The sequence below is a fragment of the Protopterus annectens genome, chromosome 1.part2 (assembly GCF_019279795.1).
Source record: "Protopterus annectens isolate FY-2018-M chromosome 1.part2, PAN1.0, whole genome shotgun sequence".
In the NCBI taxonomy this organism is placed as follows: Eukaryota; Metazoa; Chordata; order Ceratodontiformes; family Protopteridae; genus Protopterus; species Protopterus annectens.
In genome coordinates this window covers 415,101,335-415,122,303 of record NC_056727.1, presented here as the reverse complement: position 1 = coordinate 415,122,303, position 20,969 = coordinate 415,101,335, and positions in this window count along the sequence as shown.

Below are 20,969 nucleotides of genomic sequence, written 5' to 3'. Positions count from 1 at the left end.
GCCAGGATTTTTAACCACATGCCTGGCCAATGCATTCTCTGTCTTTTCTTTCCTAATATGGTATACATGCTCATATACTCTTTCCCTTAATTTTCGCTCAGTCTTGCCAATGTAAAAACTCACACAAGACTGGCATGAAGAAAGGTAAACAACTCTGGTAGAATTACAGTTAAATCTACCCTTACAAATAAAATTAGTACCTGAGATATTAAATCGATTTCCTGTTTGCATAAACCTGCAATAAGCACAGGCTTCACATTTATACATGCACAGGACATGTGTCAACTTCGGTGGTTGTAGTTCCAACAAGTTTTTCAAATGATTGCTCCTCTTATACACCACACTTGGTGCAGGTCCCAGTTTTCCAACTTGTTCGTCTACACGGAAAATATTCCAATTTTTTTGTAAAATCTGTTTAATACACTCGGCAACTATGTTAAACATGGTAATAATGTGTGCCGGTAATCAGAGGATGGGATACTTTCCCTTACTATGACCCCCCTCCCTGAGGGTCAGATCCTAACCTCTGTTCCTCCATGCCTAAAATGGCTCTAAAATTGCCATTTTCCCCCTAATTATGGACTTCACCTAGCAAATTGCTTAATAAATCTGGTGGGTAACCCCTACTTGTAAGCATCTGTAGTAAGAATTTGCACTCTGCATTAAAGTCCATGATTGTAGTGCACATCCTTGCGGCCCTGACCAATTGTCCTTTTATTATGGACCTTTTTTGATGTCGCAGGTGAGCACTACTGTAATGGAGAAAAGAGTTGGAATAGGTGTCCTTACGATAGATCTTAGCCAAATAGCATTTGTTGACCTTGTCTTCACTTGTTCAACATCTAGGAAGGATATCTTTTGGGTATGAAATGCATACGTAAATACCAGAAAATCAGTAGTGTTATTACAATATGCCATAAAATCTTCAAAAATAGTGTGTCCCTTCTTGAATATTAAAAAGATATCATCTAAAAATCTGGTATAATAGTAAATTTCACCCTCAGACCTATTGGTGATACAATGCACAAATTGATTCTCCCAAAAGGCCATTACAAGGTTCGCAAAACTGCCACCCACTGTGGACCCCATCGCCACCCCTGTGTTTTGTAAATAATACTGGCCATTAAATAAGAAGAAATTATTGGACAGAATAATGTCCAATCATTCTCCAATGAGGCCAATTTCAGAGGCGGGTGCACCACTTTTCACCAATAGTAAACTAAGTCATTCAGTACCCACATCACGTAGGATGACTGTATATAGATCTTTTACGTCAATTGTGGCAAAATTAAAGTCTGGTTGAAAATTTAAGTTGTTAATAGCTTCTAAGAAGGACCAAGAATCCTTGCAAATAAAAGGTTCCTTTTGCACATACTTTTTCAACAACTATCCACATATTTTGCCAATGGGTACATCATTAAATCTCGCCTGTCCACAACTGGACAAAGGGGGGGACTGGCCAGACTTTTATGGATTTTCGGTATTCCAAAAATCACAGGAATTTTTGGTGAAAGCATTGTTAAATAGTTGACTAAATTTAAATCTATCCTACTTTCAAAAAACAAATCATTAATAAACACCTTAATGTGTTTATATGCTTGGTTCACTTCATTAAAAGAAACCTGTGGATATGTAGCCAAATTCAGCATACTTTCCATTCTTTAAATATAATTTATATGGTCGAAAAACACCAAACCACCACCTTTATCAGCTTTAACAACTCTCCTCAAAGCATTAAGCAAAACCCACTCGTTACTTGACATATTAGACACATTCCTGGTTGCATTGTTTGGATGCTGGTACCCATTCATAGGTTCATAGTTAGGTACTAGGCTATTGGCCCTAGGGCCTATACAAGCCTAGCCAAACAGTACCCTGGCTTTTGCCACCCAAGAAAATTATTTTCCTGTGCCCCTGTCAAGCAGAGCCACAGAAGTGATCTCCGGGGTGAATTTCCTATCTCCCATCCAATCAAGATTTTTCTTGAAGAGTTCTAATGAGGAGCTTTGTTTGATATAGATAGGTAGTTTATTCCAGAGTGTGGGAAGTCTTTGGGACAGGAATCTATCCCTCCAGCATGTTCTGTTTATTGTGGTGACAAGGTTTAGGTCCCTAGAGCATGTAGCTCAGAGGGAATGGGATTTCTTTATCTGGAGATGTCCAACAGCTCTGGCTTTGACATAGTTTTGTATGTTAGGCAGAGATCGCCTCTGAGTAGGTGATATGCGACACCTTGTGACATCTGGGGTGGCCCATTGGTTTTAATACTAGAAGTTAAGGAATTGATTTGGCAGCTTAGGACCAGGGCATACATGGGACCAGGGCCAAATGATGTATGCTCTTTGGCATGCGTCCTGAAATTAAGGAGGTTGAAACGATGATATAAATTCATTACAAAGATGAACTGGCATATTTATTGTGTTTTTTCAGTATCAGTGTGTTGTTTAAGTAATTTTATTTTTCATTTATCTATATTCGACTAAATTAATTTTAATATACAAAATGGGGATACATATATATATATATATATATATATATATATATATATATATATATATATATATATATATATATATATATTTATATGCTTTAGGTGTGTTTAACCAACCAGCTGGCTTTATACTGCTTGGATTTGTTATTAAATAATGGTTATGTATTTGTTTTAAAAGGGGATTGTATCATGTGAGTGGTGTAATCTTGTGGTGTTTTGTGGAACATGTGGCTATGAATGAATCTTTTAAATTTGGGTTTCACATTTTATGTATTGTCTGAAGAATTTAAATGTGTTGAAACTTGAAGAAAGCGCTAACCAAAAGTTCTGAAGTTTTTAAAGAAAACACCGGTGTCTGCCTTTTTTGTTTTTTCAGTAGTTTGTCTGTGGTTTTCTTTCTTTTGCTCGTTTATTCATGGTATGGCAACCGGTGAATCTTTAATTGCTCCCAGTGGTTTATTGTCCTCCCCTGGAGGGGAGAATGACCAAGGAGCTGGAGGGTCTGAAATAAGTTGATTAACTTTGTTTAGCAATAATTTAACCAAGAAGGTGGACGGTTTTAATGGAACTTGTGCATGCTGAATGGCTCTCCAACTCTTGGGAGCAGGGTGTCCCACAAGGTGTGAACCTTAGTCGTTCTAGCCCTGTTCCACTTATCAGGACAACAGCCCAAGGTTCACCTTGTGGCACTACTGGCAATTTGAATGTCACTACTGCTGGTACTTCAAAACCTTTAGCATTGAATGACTGGCTGCAATCAGGCGTTCTTTTGCAGAACGAGGTAAACCAAGCTGATGATAATCCCAGTCCTATAAATAGCATTAGTATTTTTGAAAACCTTAAAATTTTGGAGTAAACCTAAGAAGCTACAACTTGAAATTCTTTATTTCAAAGAATGTATCAAACAGTGCCAGGTCCCTAAAGTGTTGCAAGCCTGGAGTTACCCAACTGGACTGATCCTTAACTCCGTCTTTCATATTGATCTCTTAAAACTCTTCGACCAGCAAGGGCTTGAGGTTTTAAAAATGCTAGTCAAGCATTACCAACTAATGGCAGACACTCTTATGATGGAAATCAAGGAGGTGGATAACACCATAAAGGTCGATTTGGATTTTACCCGTTATCAGTTTGAATATCAACAGGTTTTTGCTAGTATTGAGAAGAAAATTGAAAAACTAAAACTTTTCAAAATTAAGAAACTGAAATGTGATGAGGACGACTATAGAAAAGGGATGGCTTATCCCGAGCCTCCCCCCTCTCAACAATGGAATTCTCAACGGACAGAAAACACTAATTCTATGAACTCCTTTGACTGTGGCGATACCGAGTTGACGTCAGTGGGATATACCAACCGCTCCTCTCCCATAGAGCATCGAGATCCAACTAACCCCAGTGAGGGTGACAGAAGAGAGAACATTCAAAATACTCAAGATTTAAGGAGAAGCAATGACTTTAAAAACAGGACCATTGCTTCTCAAACACCTGCAACCATGAGCTCTGGGGTACCAGCTAATGCTGGAAATTTTTACCAGGTGCAGAACCAGATCCATGCAATCCAGAACAAGGGCCACAATGGGTGGAAGGTGAATAACAAACACCAAGGTCGCAAGAGGTAACATCGGACAAGCCAGAGGTATTGAATGTTAATGGTTTAGACTTAGATTTAAACTTGGATAATACTTTTGGACAGTCTGAGTTAATTTCTAGTGACTTGCCTCGTATAATTACAAATACTGAAGGCGATTTTAAGATTTTCAACTATTCTAAATATCATGTTGAACCGAATTTGGTTAATGTTCTCTCTAAAGGGCTCATATCCATTCCAATTAAAAGAATGGACCTATGTAGAGTGCTGATTGACTTGAAAATGTATTTACGCAAATTAAACTTGAGTTTATTTTTTAACAATGATATGAGTGTGGATGCAGAATACAGAGTGCCTAGTGTTTACAATCCACTGTTACATCCAGTGTTAGATATTTTTGAAAAGATGTGTGAGACTGACCTAAGGAATTTAGCGAGTAGTAAGGTGAAGGGGGACCAGCATCCAAACAATGCAATGAGCAATGTGTCTAATATGTCAAGTAACGAGTGGGTTTTGCTTGATGCTTTGAGGAAGGCTGATATTAGAGTTGTTAAAGCTGATAAAGGTGGTGGTTTGGTGTTTTTTGACCATATGAATTATATTTACAGAATGGAAAGTAAGTTGAATTTGGCTACATATGCACAGGTTTCTCTTAATGAAGTGAAACAAGTATATAAACACATTAAGGTGTTTATTAATGATTTGTTTATTGAAAGTAGGATAGATTTAAATCTATTCAACTATTTAACAATGCTTTCACCAAAAATTCCTGTGATTTTTGGAATACCGAAAATCCATAAAAGTCTGGCCAGTTCCCCCCTTCATCCATTTGTGGACGGGCGAGATTTAATGACGTACCCATTGGCAAAATATGTGGATAGTTGTTGAAAAAGTATGTGCAAAAGGAACCTTTTATTTGCAAGGATTCTTGGTCCTTCTTAGAAGCTATTAACAACTTGGTTTTTCAACCAGACTTTAATTTTGCCACAATTGACTTAAAATATCTATATACAGTCATCCCACGTGATGTGGGTACTGAATGGCTTAGTTTACTATTGGCAAAAAGAGGTGCACCCGCCTCTGAAATTGGCCTGAATGGGGAATTGTTGGACATTATTCTGTCTAATAATTTCATCTTATTTAATGGCCAGTATTATTTACAAAACACAGGGGTGGCGATGGGGTCCCCAGTGGGTGGCAGTTTTGCAAACCTTGCAATGGCCTTTTGGGAGGATCAATTTGTTCATAGTATCACCAATAGGTTTGAGGGTGAAATTTACTATTATACCAGATTTTTAGGTGATATCTTTTTAATATTCAAGAAGGGACAAAATATTTTTGAAGATTTTATGGCATATTGTAATAACACTACTGATTTTCAGGTATTTACTTAAACATTACATACCCAAAAGATATCCTTCCTGGATGTTGAACTAAGGAAAGACAAGGTCAGCAAATGCTATTTGGCTAAAATCCATCATAAGGACACCTATTCCAACTCTTTTTCCATTACAGTAGTGCCCATCCACGACATCAAAAAAGGTCTGTAGTAAAAGGACAATGGGTCAGGGTCGCAAGGATGTGCACTACAATCATGGACTTTAATGAAGAGTCCAAATTCTTACTACAGATGTTTACAAGTAGGGCTTACCCACTAGATTTATTAAGCAATTTGCTAGGTGAAGTCCATAATAAGAGGGAAAATGACCATTTTAGAGCCAATTTAGGCATGGAGGAACAGAGGTTAGGACCTGACCCTCAGAGGGGAGTCATAGTAAGAGAAAGTATCCCATCCTCTGATTACTGGCACACATTTATTACCATGTTTAACAAAGACGCTGAGTGTATTAAACAGATTTTACAAAAAAATTGGAATATTTTCCATGTAGATGAATAACTTGGAAAACTGCAACCTGCACAAGTATGCTGTATAAGAGGGGCAATAATTAGAAAAACTTGTTGGAACTACAACCACCAAAGTTGGCGCATGTCCCAGACATGTATAAATGCAAAGCCTGTGCTTATTGCAGGTTTATGTAAACAGGAAATCAATTTAATATCTCAGGTACTAATTTTATTTGTAAGGGTAGATTTAACTGTAATTCCACCAGAGTTGTTTACCTTGCTTCATGCCAGTCTTGTGTGAGTTTTTACATTGGCAAGACTGAGCGAAAATTAAGGGAAAGAGTATACAAGCATGTATACCATATTAGGAAAGCAAAGATGGAGAATGCATTGGCCAGGCATGTGGTTAAAAATCCTGGCCATTTCTTTACATTTAGTGTGATTGATAGGTTAATATCGACATCCAAGGTGGCCCATTGGGTTTAAAACTAGAAGTTAAGGAATTGATTTGGCAGCTTAGGACCAGGGCATACATGGGACCAGGACTAAATGATTTATGCACTTTGGCATGTGTCCTGAAATTAAGGAGCTTGAAACGATGATATAAATTCATTACAAAGATAAACTGGCATATGTATTGTGTTTTTTTCAGTGCCAGTGTGTTGTTTAAGTAATTTTATTCTTATTATTTTATTTTTCATTTATCTATATTCGACTAAATTAATTTTAATATACAAAATGGCACTATTAATGTTTGGTAATTATGGGGTACTGGATATTTGTGTGGTACTATTAATGTTTGGTAAGTATGTGGTACTGGATATGTGTGTGTGGTAATATTGATGTTAGGTAAGTATGTGATACTTCTTCTGTGTGTGGTACTATTAATGTTTGGTAATTATGGGGTACTGGATATTTGTGTGGTACTATTAATGTTTGGTTAAGTATTGGGTACTGGATATGTATGTGTGTGTGGTACTATTTATGTTTGATAAGTATGTGATACTGGATATCTGTGTGGTACTATTAATGTTTGGTAAGTATGTGATTTTATTTATTTATTTATTTTACATTTGTTGACCGGGTATGTCCGGCTGGACACATGTCCATTTTCAGCGGTGGCCCAGGGAGAAAAGTTCCATATACATGCAATAAGCTATCATACTACTAAAGACTAGTAACTATTTATGATACTACTACAAACTAGTAACTATGTACAATACAGAGAATAACACATTTCTAGTACAATTGTGGTACATAGCAGACTTGAAATTTGTAAATACAAATGTTTAGAATTTTTGGATACAATATTTGCAGCTTTGCTTTCATAAGGTCATATTGGAGTTAGAAACTTTGTAGAAAATTAGGTTTATGGCTATAGTTATTGCTTGAATACTTGTTTTTACCCAGGGGTGTTACAGAAGCATAGCCAGTTGTTAGTAAGATGGGTTTTTAGGAGTTTTTTGAATTGTGTATTGGAGATGTTGGATGTAAGCGTGGCTGGTAGTGAGTTCCAGAGTTTGGAGATGTTGTAACTAAAGAGAGATTTCCCTGCTTCATTTTTATATTTGGTGACTTCTAGAAGATTAAGGGTGCTAGATTTCAAGGCTCTTGTGCTGTGAGGTTGTATGAGATGTTTGAAGACAGCGATTTTGTTTGTGTAGTAGTAAATCTTATGTGCTAGTGTGAGTAATAAAGGGGGTTCTAACCAGTTTAGCTTTTTGAGGGAGGTGCAATGATGTGTTCTATGTGAAGATGCTGTAGCAAATCTAGCTAGCTTATTGTAGCAGGATTCTAGTTTGTTTGGGTTGGATTTATGAAGGTTGGTTAGGACTGGGAATGCAAAGAGGAGGGTAGATAGCAGATGTGTCCTGGCTATAGTGCTTCTGGATTGATTTGTGAGAAATTGTTTATTACGATAGAGTAGGCCAAGCTTTTTGTGGACTTTCTTGATAGTTTGGGCTATGTTCAGGTCAAATCTGAGGTTATCTATTTCAGTGCCTAAGAGTTTGATGGGGTAGTTGGGGTGATTACAGTTTTGCTGTTAGAGGTTATTGTAAAGTTATCTATTGTGGGGAGGGTTCTATGAGAGGAAAATAGCAGTAATTTTGTTTTATTTGGGTTAAGAATAAGCTGTTGGTCAGTGAACCAGGTTTCTGCTTGTGAGAAGGATTCTTGTGTTAGTGACTGGAGATGATCTAGAGTGAGGGAAGCACATATGATTGTGTTATTATCTGCGTATTAAATAACTGAAGCACTGGGGGTGGAGGATGGGAGTTGATTGGTGAACAGTGTGAAGAGCAATGGTCCTAGGAAGGACCCTTGAGGGCCTACTAATGATACAGGTAAGAGGGGGGATAGTTGGTTTATCCATTTTACTGCCTGGTGCCGACCTGATAGATAGCTTTTCATCCATGTGATGGAGGAGGAACTGAGGTTTAAGGTAGACAGATATGTAAGAAGTCTGTTGTGATTAACCATATCAAAAGCCTTGGATAGGTCTAGAAATATGGATAAGATGAGTTTTCCATTAATTCTTGGATAATTAATGGTATTAGTGAATGATATAAGTGCAGTGGATGTACTGTGGAAGGGCCTAAAGCCATGCTGGTTTTGAAATAGCAATTTGTATTATAGGAGGTAATTCATAAATTGAGTGTGTATGACCCTTTCTAGGATTCTGGATATGGGAGATAAGATAGCTATAGGCCGGTAGTTATTTAGTTCAAAGGAGTTACCTCCTTTGTGCAATGGTATGATGTGGGAGATTTTCCATAGTTGGGGTAGTTTGCATTATGTGATAGATCTGGTGATGAGAATAGAAACTGGATAAGCTATAGCTGTTGCTGCTGTTTGGAGGTACTCTGTGGATAGGCTGTCTGCAGCCAAGGTGGTGGGCTTGAGTTTTCGGAGGAGTTTTTGAAAAGTTTTGATGGATACTGGTTGGAAGCTAAAGTGGGAGCTGCAAGTTTGTGTTTCCATAGTGGTTGGTGGGGTTGGTTGAGTGGAGTTTGTTTGGTTATTAGCTAGGGATTGGATTGTCTCAGTAAAGTATCTGTTAAACTGTGTGGGGATATACATTGTTGTTCCCTGTTTTGGATGTGGGGGTAGTAGTTTTTCCAGGCTGTAGCACAGAATTGACTGTAGCCCAGAATTTTGGGGGGATCTAGCATGCTTTTCTTGTAGGTTTTGATAGTAGGTAGTTCTGTCAATGTCGATGCATTTTTTGGCTTTGTTGTACAGTTCTAAGTATTTTTATCTTTCTATTTGGATTTTGTTTTTATGAAATTGTTCCCATGGTTTGTTCCTTTCTTTGAGAATAGTTTTGGTCACTTGAGTTAACCAGGGGGCATGTTTGGCTTTTATCCTGGTGGTTCGAGTTGGAGCATGCTGGTTCAGTATCTTTAGGAAGGTTGAGTTGAAGTGATGCACTGCCTCATCAAGTGGTAGATATTTTAAAGGTGTCCAGTTGCAACTATTTAGTTCATTGTTAAAGGCATTAGGGTTAAAGTTCTTTTTGTTCCTGACTACTTTATGTGTGACTTGACATATGTGAGGAGTTTTGGTTCTCAATAGATATGTTGGTTGGTGGTTGCTGAAAATGTCTGGAAGACATCCAGCTTGGGCTGCTAGGGATGGATGGGATGTAAGTATCCAGTCCAGTATGGACTGGTGTTTGATTCTTTTATCATTTCTAGTGGGAGATGTAATGACTTGGGTAAACCCATGGAGGTTAATGTGGGTGATTGGAGTTTGGCTCGAACAGTTGAGCCAGTCTATGTTAAAATCACCTAATATGATATTTTCTTGAGGTAGGGAGTTTGAGACCCATTCTAGTAGGTTTTCCATAATTGTAATGTTATTTCCAGGGGGTATTGATATGTTTATTGGGGTTCAATTTAAACTTGGCAAGAATTAGCTTGACATTTTTGTTACCTGGGAGGGTAATTTCTAGTTGTTCAAGGTTTAAGTGGCTATTGTACATTATAGCTACCCCCCTCCCCTTCTACTTAGTCTATCCTTCTGGTAGATATTATACCCAGGAGTTGCAATTTTGCTATTGTGAATTTTGGGCTTTAGCCAGGTCTCGGTCAGTAGGACTATGTCTGGTTTGTATAAAGCTAGTAGGGCATGTAGGTCATGAACTTTGTTGAGAATGCTTCTCATATTTAGGTTGAGAATGAGCAGTGCATTTTTTTGTCTATGGAGTAGGGTGTTGGTTAGGTTGGAGTTAGGGATGCATTTTGTGATTGAACCTGGGTTGGGGTGTATGTCCCCACTACTTATGATTCTTTTTTAGTAGGGATTGGTAGAGCTTGTTGAGCTTTGTGCTGATTTTAGTATTCTTTAGATAGGTGTGGGACCTACTCTTAATTGGAAGCAATCTGTGTTGGTAGTAGTCAGCATGGGAGGTTTGGAAGAGGTGTGGTGTAAGTAGGAGGTTTAGTGGGGCTGAATTATAGTCTAGGGATGAGGTTTCCCTGGGGAGGTAATTTTGTTGGGAGGATGGAGATGGACTTGGTAGCTGGTTAGGGTTGAGAGGAAAAGTAGGATACCTATGGAGACTGCATAGGGAAGAGGTCTTTGAATGGTTTTGACTGGCAATGGGTACATTGTTATTTATATGAGGGAGGGTTGATAGGTTAATTGGATAGTATGCTGAGGGTTGTAGGCAAGTCAGGAAGGCAGGAAGGGAATGGAATGTGATAGGGTGATGAGGGTCATGGGCGGTGGCTAATGGTAATTGGGAGGAGTGGTATATAGGTATAAATCAAATTGAAACAGGGTGGGTGGGAATGGGGGTAGGGTAGAGGAGCAGAGTGAGCCTGCAGGGTGAATGGAGTGGGAAGAGCCACAGTCTCCTTTCTGATCAAGTAAGCTCAAGAAACAATCAGTCAGGTTGGTGATTTAATGTCTGTTTTGGAAAGGTGTAGCTCATCCTTTCAGGTCAAGATGCTTAGCAATTTCTATCTGGCCTTAAATTCAATATATTGAGGGGTTCAGAATAGTAGTTTACAGTTAAATCTAGGTAACAATAGCAGTTGAAAAGAACAGTAGGACAGTCAGGGAGATGAAGGTAGGGGTTATATTAGCAACTCAAGGGATGTCAAGTAACCATAAAACAGGAGGTAGGCTAAGAGTGCATTAATGAGTTTCTAAAACATACATTAGGTGTAGGAAGTCTGAGTGCACTGGGTTCAGAGTCCTTGTCTGGGAGGTACACTCAGGGTAACGGCCAGGTACGTTTGGGTCCTCTGCAGTTGTTCCTTATCCAGGGCTTTCTAGCTTCTGCAAAAACAAAGTAGGTAGATGTGAGGGAATAGTTCAGAGAAGTGGGAGTACAGGTAAGCTATGGGGAAAAGCACAGTTATGACAGGGTACAAGAAACTATGTCATGGCAGAATAGTATAACAAAATGTAGAAAGTAACATGAACTGGAAAGTTCTAGGCATAGCAGGATGGATGAGAGAGTGATGCTGGATATGTATGTGATACTATTAATATTTGGCAATTATGGGGTACTGGATATGTGTCTGTGATACTATTAATGTTTGGTATGTATGTGATACTGGATATAGTATGTGATACAGGATATGTGTGTGTGGTACTATTAATGTTTGGTTAAGTATTGGGTACTGGATATGTGTGTGTGGTACTATTAATGTTTGGTTAAGTATTGGGTGCTGGATATATGTGTGTGTGTGTGTGTGTGTGGTACTATTTATGTTTAGTAAGTATGTGATACCGGACATCTGTGTGGTATTATTAGTGTTTGGTAAGTATGTGCTACTGGGAATGAATGTCTGATTGCAGACTGTATGGTGGGAGTGTGTATAGGTATGTACATGTATACTGTTTGCTAGAAGAAGTTGCAGTGCAGTAGTGCTGTTGTCTTATAAGGGTATATGCCATTTACCCCATGTGTACAGGGCCATACTATTAATATAAATAAATTAAAGGGCATGGGAGCTAAAGACCTCCACATGGGGTTGAAAGGAGTTTTCTTCCTGTCAAAAATACTGTGTGAGTATGATAAGATGTTTATGAGAATGCACAGGGTGCAGTGTTTTGTTATGTGGTTTCAGTGCATGTGATGTTGAGTATGCGTGGCAATTAGCAGATTTCAGAGTATGTGTGTATGTGCATTATTTGAATCAACTGTGTGACATGTTTCCAATGACATTGTTTTTTATTTTTTTTAATCAGTCTTTAATACAGTAAGCCAACATATATTTATGTGTATCTATGTACTGATACCATTAAATGCATGCATATCTATCTACCTACCTTTTTAATTTCTCCAAGTCTTTTTGGTTTCTAATACCATGATGAGAATATACCCCATTCCTAAGTCAAAGTATGATTAAAGTTCATAAAATTAGTATTGTTTCAATCTTTGGTGTTAGACAGAAGTGCTCTTCACAGCACCTGCAATGTGCCCAGTATTGACTCATTCTGCAGTTCATATGGAGTTACAAATATTTGACTCATTCTGCAGTTCATATGGAGTTACAAATATTGGTAACAAATCTAAGTACGACTGCAAATTATTTTTTATAAGACCCGTTGCTCCTACTACTATTGGAACTGGCTGGGAATCCTTCTTCCGCATTGCCCTCATTTCAGCCAGTTCCAATAGTAGTAGGAGCAGCGGGTCTTAGAAAAAAAAATTTGCAGTCGTACTTAGATTTGTTACCAATATATGTAACTCCATATGAAGTTACATATATTGGTAACAAATCTAAGTATGACTGCAAATTCTTTTTTATAAGACCCTTGCTCCTACTACTATTGCAACTGGCTGGGAATCCTTCTTCTGCATTGCCCTCATTTCAGCCTGCAAATCCTGGTATTTTATGACTTTGTGTCTCTATGTAAGATGCTGTAGTCACTGGGTGTAGCAATTTCAATCATCAATGCAACGTTTGTGTTCTTTTCACTGACTACTACATCTGGTTTTCTTGTGTCTATTTTTTGAACTGTTGGTAATGGGAAATCCAATGTGATATAAACTTCAGCATTTTTCTATAATGTTTTGTGGCTTATGATTCTAATGTTTTTCAGCTAATTCAATATTATAATGTTTTCATAATCCTCAATGCAACAGTCTTGCCATATTATTATATTTTTCAGTATACAGTCTTTCTGCCGTTAGTATACCACAACCAGCAACAAGATGTGTGACTGTTTCCAATTCTGTTTTACAAAACCTACATTTGTCTATTTTTCTCACATGTTCCATGGACTTTGTAAACCAACGTGTACTTAGTTCATAGGTTCATAGTTTCATAGGTGTGTACTAGGCTAATGGCCCTGGGGCCTTTACAAGCCAGGCCCATAGAAGTGCCCTGGCACTGTGCTGTCTGTCGTAAGTTCCTAGTACCTCTATCAAGTAGAGCCAGTGGCTTGATCCCTGGGGTGAACTTTCTATTTCCCATCCACTCATCAAGAATTTTCTTGAAGAGGGCTAGTGAGGTGCTCTGCTTGACATGCATGGGAAGTCTATTCCAGAGCATGGGCAGTCTCTGAGTTTTGAACCTGTCCCTCCAGCATGTTCTGCTGATTGTGGTAATGAGGTTGAGGTCTCTGGAGTATGTGGTGCAGAGGGAATTGGATTTCTTTAGATGTAGCATTTCTAACAGAGCTGGGTCAGACATGGCTTTGTAAGTCAAGCAGAGATCGCCTCTTAGTAGACAATATGGATAAGAGAATAGCTGTAGGACATGTGTTTAAGGACTAGGATCCTCTTTTTGAGGTACTTCTGTGGCCTCTCCAGGTGTTGCAGGTGTCTAATGAGGTACATGTCAAATGGGGCATTATACTCTATGATTGGTCTAATGAGGGAAGAGTAGAGAAAAATGATGACCTCTTTCTTCCTGGATGCAAAACCCTTGGTAATGAAATGTGCCACATAGAAGGACTTTCTGACCACAGTGGCAATGTGGTGGTCAAAGGAGAGGCTGCTGTCAACCTGTATCCCCAGATCTCTTATAACACCTCCAGTGTTCAGTGGGCTCACATCAATGTGGTAATTAGTGTGAACTGAGTTTTTCCCAAAATTTTTTGGCATTAAGCTTAAGGCCATGGTTTCAACACCAGTCATTGGTCTCAGTTTGGTCAGTCAGAGTCCCTCCATGTTGGCCTGGACTTCTGAGAAGTAGATGTCAAACAGGAGAGGACCCAGGACTGATCCCTGTGGGACTCCACTCATGACTGGTCAGCATTCTGACTTGGAGTCCACTACTTTCACACTGTGTGTTCTATCTGTGAGCCAATTTGCAACCCTCCTAACGATATATGGGTTGATGCCAAGTTTGGTGAGTTTATCAATAATTCCTGAGTGAAGAATGGTATCAAAGGCCTTGGCCAGATGAAGGTAGGCTGTATGAACTGACTTACCTTCATCCACCACTCTGGTGACTGACTCAAAGAAGTCAACAGGGTTGAGCAGGCATGATCTACCTTTCACAAAACCAAATTGCTTGTGATCTAGAGTTTGGAGATTCCCTACATCCTTGTTAATTAGGTTCATGATGATGCGCTCCATAGCCTTACATATCAGACTCATCAGGCTAATAGGTTCATAGGTATATAGGTAGGTACTAGGCTATCTGCCCGAAGGCATTTATAAGCCTACCCAGAATGTGTTGGCTTTCGCCACCCCCTTAGATTACTTCCCTGTGCCTCTGTCCAGCAGAGACATTGAAGTGATCCCTGGGGTAAACTTTCTGTTTCCCATCCACTCGTCAAGGTTTCTTTTGAAGAGGGTTAGCGAGGAGCTCTGCCTAACGTAGATTGGAATCTTGTTCCAGAGCATGGGAAGTCTCTGGGACAGGAATCTATCCCTCCAACTTGTCCTATTTATTGTTGTGGTGAGGTTTAGATCCCTGGCTTGAGGAGATATGGTTTTCTTTAGGTGGAGCATGTCCATCAATTCTGGGTTGGACATGGACTTGTATGTCAGGCAGAGATCACCTCTGAGTAGGTGGTATGCAACTGAGTACAGCTGGAGTTTCTTCAGTTGAACTGCATAGGGCATCTGTTTGAGGCCAGTGATCCTCTTGGTGAGGTACTTCTGTGGTCTTTCCAGTTGTTGCAGGTGTCTTGTAAGGTACATCCCAAATGGGGCATTGTACTCTGTGATGGGTCTGATGAATGATGCATAGAGGGGCCCAATAACCTCTTTTGATCTGGATGCAAACCCTTTTATGATTAGATGGGCCACATAGAAGGATTTTCTAACCACTTTGGCAATGTGATTATCAAAGGAGAGATTACTATCTACTTAGGTCCCCAGATCCCTTATTACGTCTTCCATATTTAGGGGGCTACCACCTATGTGGTAGTTTGTGGGTACTTTGATTTTTCCAGAGGGGATGACTATGCACTTTTTGGCATTTAGCTTGAGGCCATGGTTTTGACACCAGGTGTCTGTCTCAGTGAGACCCTTTTGGAGGATGTCTGTGTCAGCCAGAGAGTCAATTATAGCACCTAGTTTGCAGTCGTCTGTGAACTTGGTCTGCCATAGTCCTCCTGTGCTTGCCTGTACCTCTGAGAAGTATATGCCGAACAGGAGGGGTCCTAGGACTGAGCCCTGGGGAATGCCACTTGTAACTGGTTTAGAGTCAGACCTAGTTCCCCGCAACTCTTACCATGTGGGTTCTGTCCGTGAGCCAGTTGGCAACCCATCTAATGACGTAGGGGTTTATGTTCAGGCTGGTGAGCTTGTCTATAAGACCTGAGTGGGGAATGGTGTCGAAGTCCTTTGCAAGGTCTAGGTAGGCTGTGTGGAACACCTTTCCCTCGTCTATAGCCTTGGTAACTGTCTCAAAGAATTCCACCAGGTTTAGGAGGCATGATCTTCCCTTAACAAACTGAACTGGGTAGGGTCCAGTGTTTGGAGGTTTCCAATGTCTCTGTTAATGAGATCCATGATGATGCGCTCCATAGCTTTGCAGACCAAGCTAGTCAGGCTTATAGGGCAATAGTTCCCGGGGTCCATTGTGACTCCACCTTTGTGGAGTGGAATAACCTTTGCTGTGCGCCACTCTGTGGGCACATAGCATGTGGAGAGGCTGAGTTTAAAAAGTGTGTTTAGTTGAGGGGTTAGTTCATCTTTGAGCTCATGTGGGACGCAGCCTGAGACACTGTCCGGTCCCATTGATGCTGTGTTTTTGGCTGTGGAGAGGGCTGTTTTAACCTGAGTGGCTGTGATTTCAGGGGCACTACATTCTTCTGGTATAGTTATGGGCCCTTTTTGGGGTGAGAGGGGGGTGAAGTTTGCACTGAACCTGTCTGCCAGGATGCCGGCTATATTGGTCTGTTGAGTGTATTTTGTGCCATTCTGCACTAACTCCGAGCAGATCTGAGAATTGCCACTTAGATTCTTGACATAGCTAAAGAATGCCTTGTGGTTATCTTTGGAGTCCATGGCAATTTTTCTTTCGAAGGTAGCCTTGGATGATTTTATGAGGGAACGTAGTTTCTTGCTGATACTGATCAGGGATGTCTTCCCTTCTTGGGATTTTACTCTTTTCTGTACTAGTTTCCTCCTTCTATTGTATAGCTTGTTTATGGCAGGGGTCCACCAGACTGGTTTCCTTTTCTTGGAGGAGTGAGTCTTGGTTTTGTTTGGCATAGCATGGTCCATGCATTCTTGTAGGTGCCCGTAGAGTGCATTAGTAAAGGATTTTGCAGCTTGGACAGAATTATCATTCAGCATAGGGGCTTTGAAACTTCCCACCTCGGTCTTAAGTAACATGAAGTTTGCTTTTGAAAAGTTTTTCACAGTGGTTTCTTTGACCGGGGGTGGTGGCAGAATGTGGATATCCAGAGTGATTAGTTTATGGTCAGATCTAACCAGCGAGGAGTTGACCTCCAGTGTGGAACAGCGGTTGCCCATGTTGGTGATGACCAGGTCCAATATGTTGTCACCTCTGGTGGGGGTGTTGACCAGTTGATCCAGGGCATTTGATTTTATAAATTCTAGGAAATGTTGAGCAAGGGAGTTTGTACTTGAGTAATTCTCACAGTTAATGTTTGGGTAATTGAAATCACCCAATATCAGGGTATTTGTTAGGACCTTTATGTTTCCCAGTGTTTCCAGGAATGTGGAGTGGGGGTCGTGGGACATGGTGGGTGATCTGTAGTGAGCTATTATTTGAATAGCAGTTTTGCCCATTGTTAGTTGCACGTGGATGATCTCTGAAGCATCGTGCTGTGCCACAAACCTGGAGGTGTGGGTATCCTTGATGAATATGGCTACTCCCCCACCTTTTGTATTTCGGTCCAGGTTTTTGGCCGAAATGTATGGTATGAGTTGTAGCCTGGTAGTGCTGGGGTGCTCTCTGGAGCCTTAAACCAGGTTTCTGTTACTACACATATATCAATTTTCTCCACACTGAGGAGTGCCTCGAGTGCATGCATTTTGAAGTTTAGACTTCTGGCATTGAGTAGCATTACCCTCAGTTTTTTGTTACTTGTGCTATTTACAGTGGTGGGTTTGTCTTTTGAGCCTTGCCTAAAAAAGGCATTATGGGGTGGCAAGAGCCTTGGCCAGTATTCAAAAGCCTAAGGGTGACAGGTGCAAGCCATCTCTAGCAAAGCAGTGTGGCTTGTCGAGCATGTCATCCCAGGTTGACAGACACTGGATCCCCTTTGAACTTTGAATGACACCAGAAGCTTAGCCAGTTGTTAAAATTGATAATTTTTTCTCTATACCATGGTATCATTCTTGGTGAGGGCAGGATGCTACTCAGGGTCAGGGTCATACCGGCCTGTCTACGTGATCAGAGAACTCCTCCATGTCACTTTTCATGTAGTCCAGGGAGGTACGGCTCAGGTCATTCACACCAACATGGACAATGACAGAGTCATATTTGTACTTGTTCTGGAGTGACCTGAGTGCTTGTGTCATGTGACGGATCCTGGCACCCAACAGGGAGCTAACAGTAACCTTCTCCTTGTTCAACCTAGTGAGTGGGACATCAGTGTGCCTGACTATAGAGTCACCTATTACTAGTGTGCTGGGTATGTTATTTTGCCTTAAGGGCTGTGATTGTGTGGCACACTGGTTTTGTGAAGTATGTGTTTCATGGTTTGTGTTGGGGGGTGGAAGTTGCTTGGATGTCTGCTTTGGAGGTCTCTGTTGCTTCTGCAGATTTTTATTTAGAGCCTCTGAGTATGTTTTTGTGTACTTATGTGTGTTTTTTGCCGGTGCTGGTTTCATAGTTCTATGTGAGACTGGTGGTGTGATGCAAGTAATTCCCTTCTCCTCTTGACTGCCTGGTCCAGTCTTGGGTTGAGGGAGCTTAGCCTCCAGTTTGGCTGTACAGTTGTATCTCTCATATGTATTAGTGTTTGGTGGAATGAAGAGAGGGTTGTCTGTGTACATGAGGCAATTGTAACATTGCCTCAAAATGCCCAGATTCACCAGCTGGACCAGAGAGTACACCTGAAGCTGCCCTTTGGACATGCCTGGATAGGTACAGTGAACTGTTTTACTGCTTGGCTGGTAAGGTCGAATAGAGAGCCTTGTCCTTCTCTACAGTATAGGGGGGGGGGGGGTCTAGTGCTATGATTTATTAGTGCTTGCTATGAGTTTTGAGCAAGTGCCGGTATGAAAAGTGAATGGTTTGAGTGCTTAAATTGAAAGTTTGTCTAGTTCCAAGGGAAAAATTGAAGAGTAGACTTTGTGGAGCTGGGAATAGTTATACCCTAGCTAACCGGCACTGCCCAGCAAGCAAAATCTTGCATATGCGGGTTTTATACAAGGGAAATGAAAGAGATAGAAATTAGCCCAAAATGGCCAATAAACTACTAATTTCTGGGCTGAAACCACTCCTCCAGGGATAGATAGGCTGCTCAAAGCTCCCTTTCTCACAGTAAACAGAGAAACTTCCTTCTATCCAAGTAAGGTATGGGCAAACACAGGAACTTGTAACACAGTCCTGAATTCAGCACTAACCTGAAAACTGGACTATACTAGCTTAGAAAGGCAGAAAACAAGTGTGTATATATATATATATATATATATATATATATATATATATATATATATATATATATATATATATTTTTTTTTTTTTTTCAGAAAATAAAACAGATACAATCAAAAAACACTTTAAATGCACGTAAATGGCTATCACACTTCAGTATGTAGCCTACAACAGTTAAACAGGTAATTTAAACACAAAAATGACTTTGTTAAAGTGCAGGCAGTAAAATAAGTACAATATGTAGCTGAAACAAGCTTTTTAAATCACAGAAACTCTAGAAAATTGGCGCTTAGGCGATAATTTCCAGGGTCTGTAGTCGCTCCTTCTTTATGGACAGGGATGACTGTAGCAGTGTGTCATTCAGTAGGGACAAAGCCTGAGGTGAGGCTGTGAATGAACAGAGCACACAGATGTGGTGAAAGTTCACTTTGTAATTCATGTAGAACACAGCCAGGGACATTGTCAGGTCCCATGGAAGCTGTATTCTTGGCCTTAGACAATGCAGCTTTAACCTGTGTTACAATAATGCAGGGTGTCTGGCATTCTTCCGGTATTGAGAATGGTCCTTCATGGCAGGAGAGAGGGGTAAAGTTGGCACTGAATCTGCTGGCCAGTATGTTGGCAATATCTGTTGGCTCAGTATAGGAGGTACCATTGTGCAGTAACTCAGAGCAAATCTGGGTATTGCCATGGAGATTCTTGATATGACAAAAGAAGCCTTTGCGGTTGTTTTTAGTGTCTGCTACAATTCTGCTTTCATAGCTGGCTTTGGAGGTTTTGATGAGTGATCTCAACTTTTTGTTGAGGCTAATAAGGGGATTTTTCCAGTCTTGGGACTTCACCTTTTTCTGCAACAGTTTCTTCCTTCTGTTGTAGAGTTTATTTGTGGCAGGGGACAACCAGACTGTCTTCCTTTTTTTGCAGGAGAGCATCTTGTTTCTGTTGGGCATGGCTAGTTCCATTCATTTATCTATGTGTTCGTACAGTGCATTGGTATATGATTTGGCAGTCATGCATCTATTTTCCATTGGGATGGGTGCTGTGAAGTTAGCCACCTCTGTTTTTAGGAGTCCAAAGTCAGCTTTGGAGAAGTTTTTCATGGTGGATACCTTTGCAGAGGGGGGGGTTAGTGTGTTTGAGATGTGGATTTCCATGGTGATTAGTTTGTGGTCAGATCTAACCAGGGATGAATTGACTATTGGACTGCCAACATTAACCTTTCTTCTTTTGGTTTAAATTCACCCCTCCTTTACCATTCCTATGTTCGATCCTGATTAACATGAGGTTGTTCCAAGAGTTTTCTATACTTGCAACTATATTTATGTATTTTCCACATTTCTTGCCTTTTCATCTCATCCTTCAGCTTAGATTCTTTATTTTGTTTTTTTTTTGGCATATTCAGTTGCCAAACAATTTTTATCTACTTATGGTGTGATTTCAATTCCTGCCTGACACCGATATGCTTCTGTTAAACTAAGCAGGGAAGTCATCTTAGACTTAGTCTCCTCATGTTTTAAAAGTTTTGCTACATTTGGGTCTTGTGAGGTCAACAGATATATATTCAGTCCTACAATTGCAGATCTATACATGTAATCAGATTCAAGGTGGCCCATGCTTCCTTCAGAATGGGGAATATATCATCTTGGTATGCACTGATTTTTATAAATCATTTGATAAGCATGAAGCATCCTTCTTGTTTTCCTGTCCAACCATTCCAACAACTTTTAGGGCCAGTCAGTCATTCCAAAACTGTAAGTTAGGACAGGAACAACAAATCGGTTTATAGCTTGGACTTTGTTCCTAGATGGCATTGCTGTTTTCAGTATTAATTTTAGTCTAAAATATTCCTAAGTTTTATTCACATTTGCCCATGTTTTATTGTTGATACTTCATCAATTCCCAAATATTTATACACTCCCTCTTGCTCAAGTTCTTTTATATCACATTCCTGTCCCAGGCTAATATTTTCTTGGTGCTACAGTTTTCCTGCTTTATAGGTTGCTTTTGCACATTTATCAAGACCAAATGGCATTCTTATATCATCTAAAAA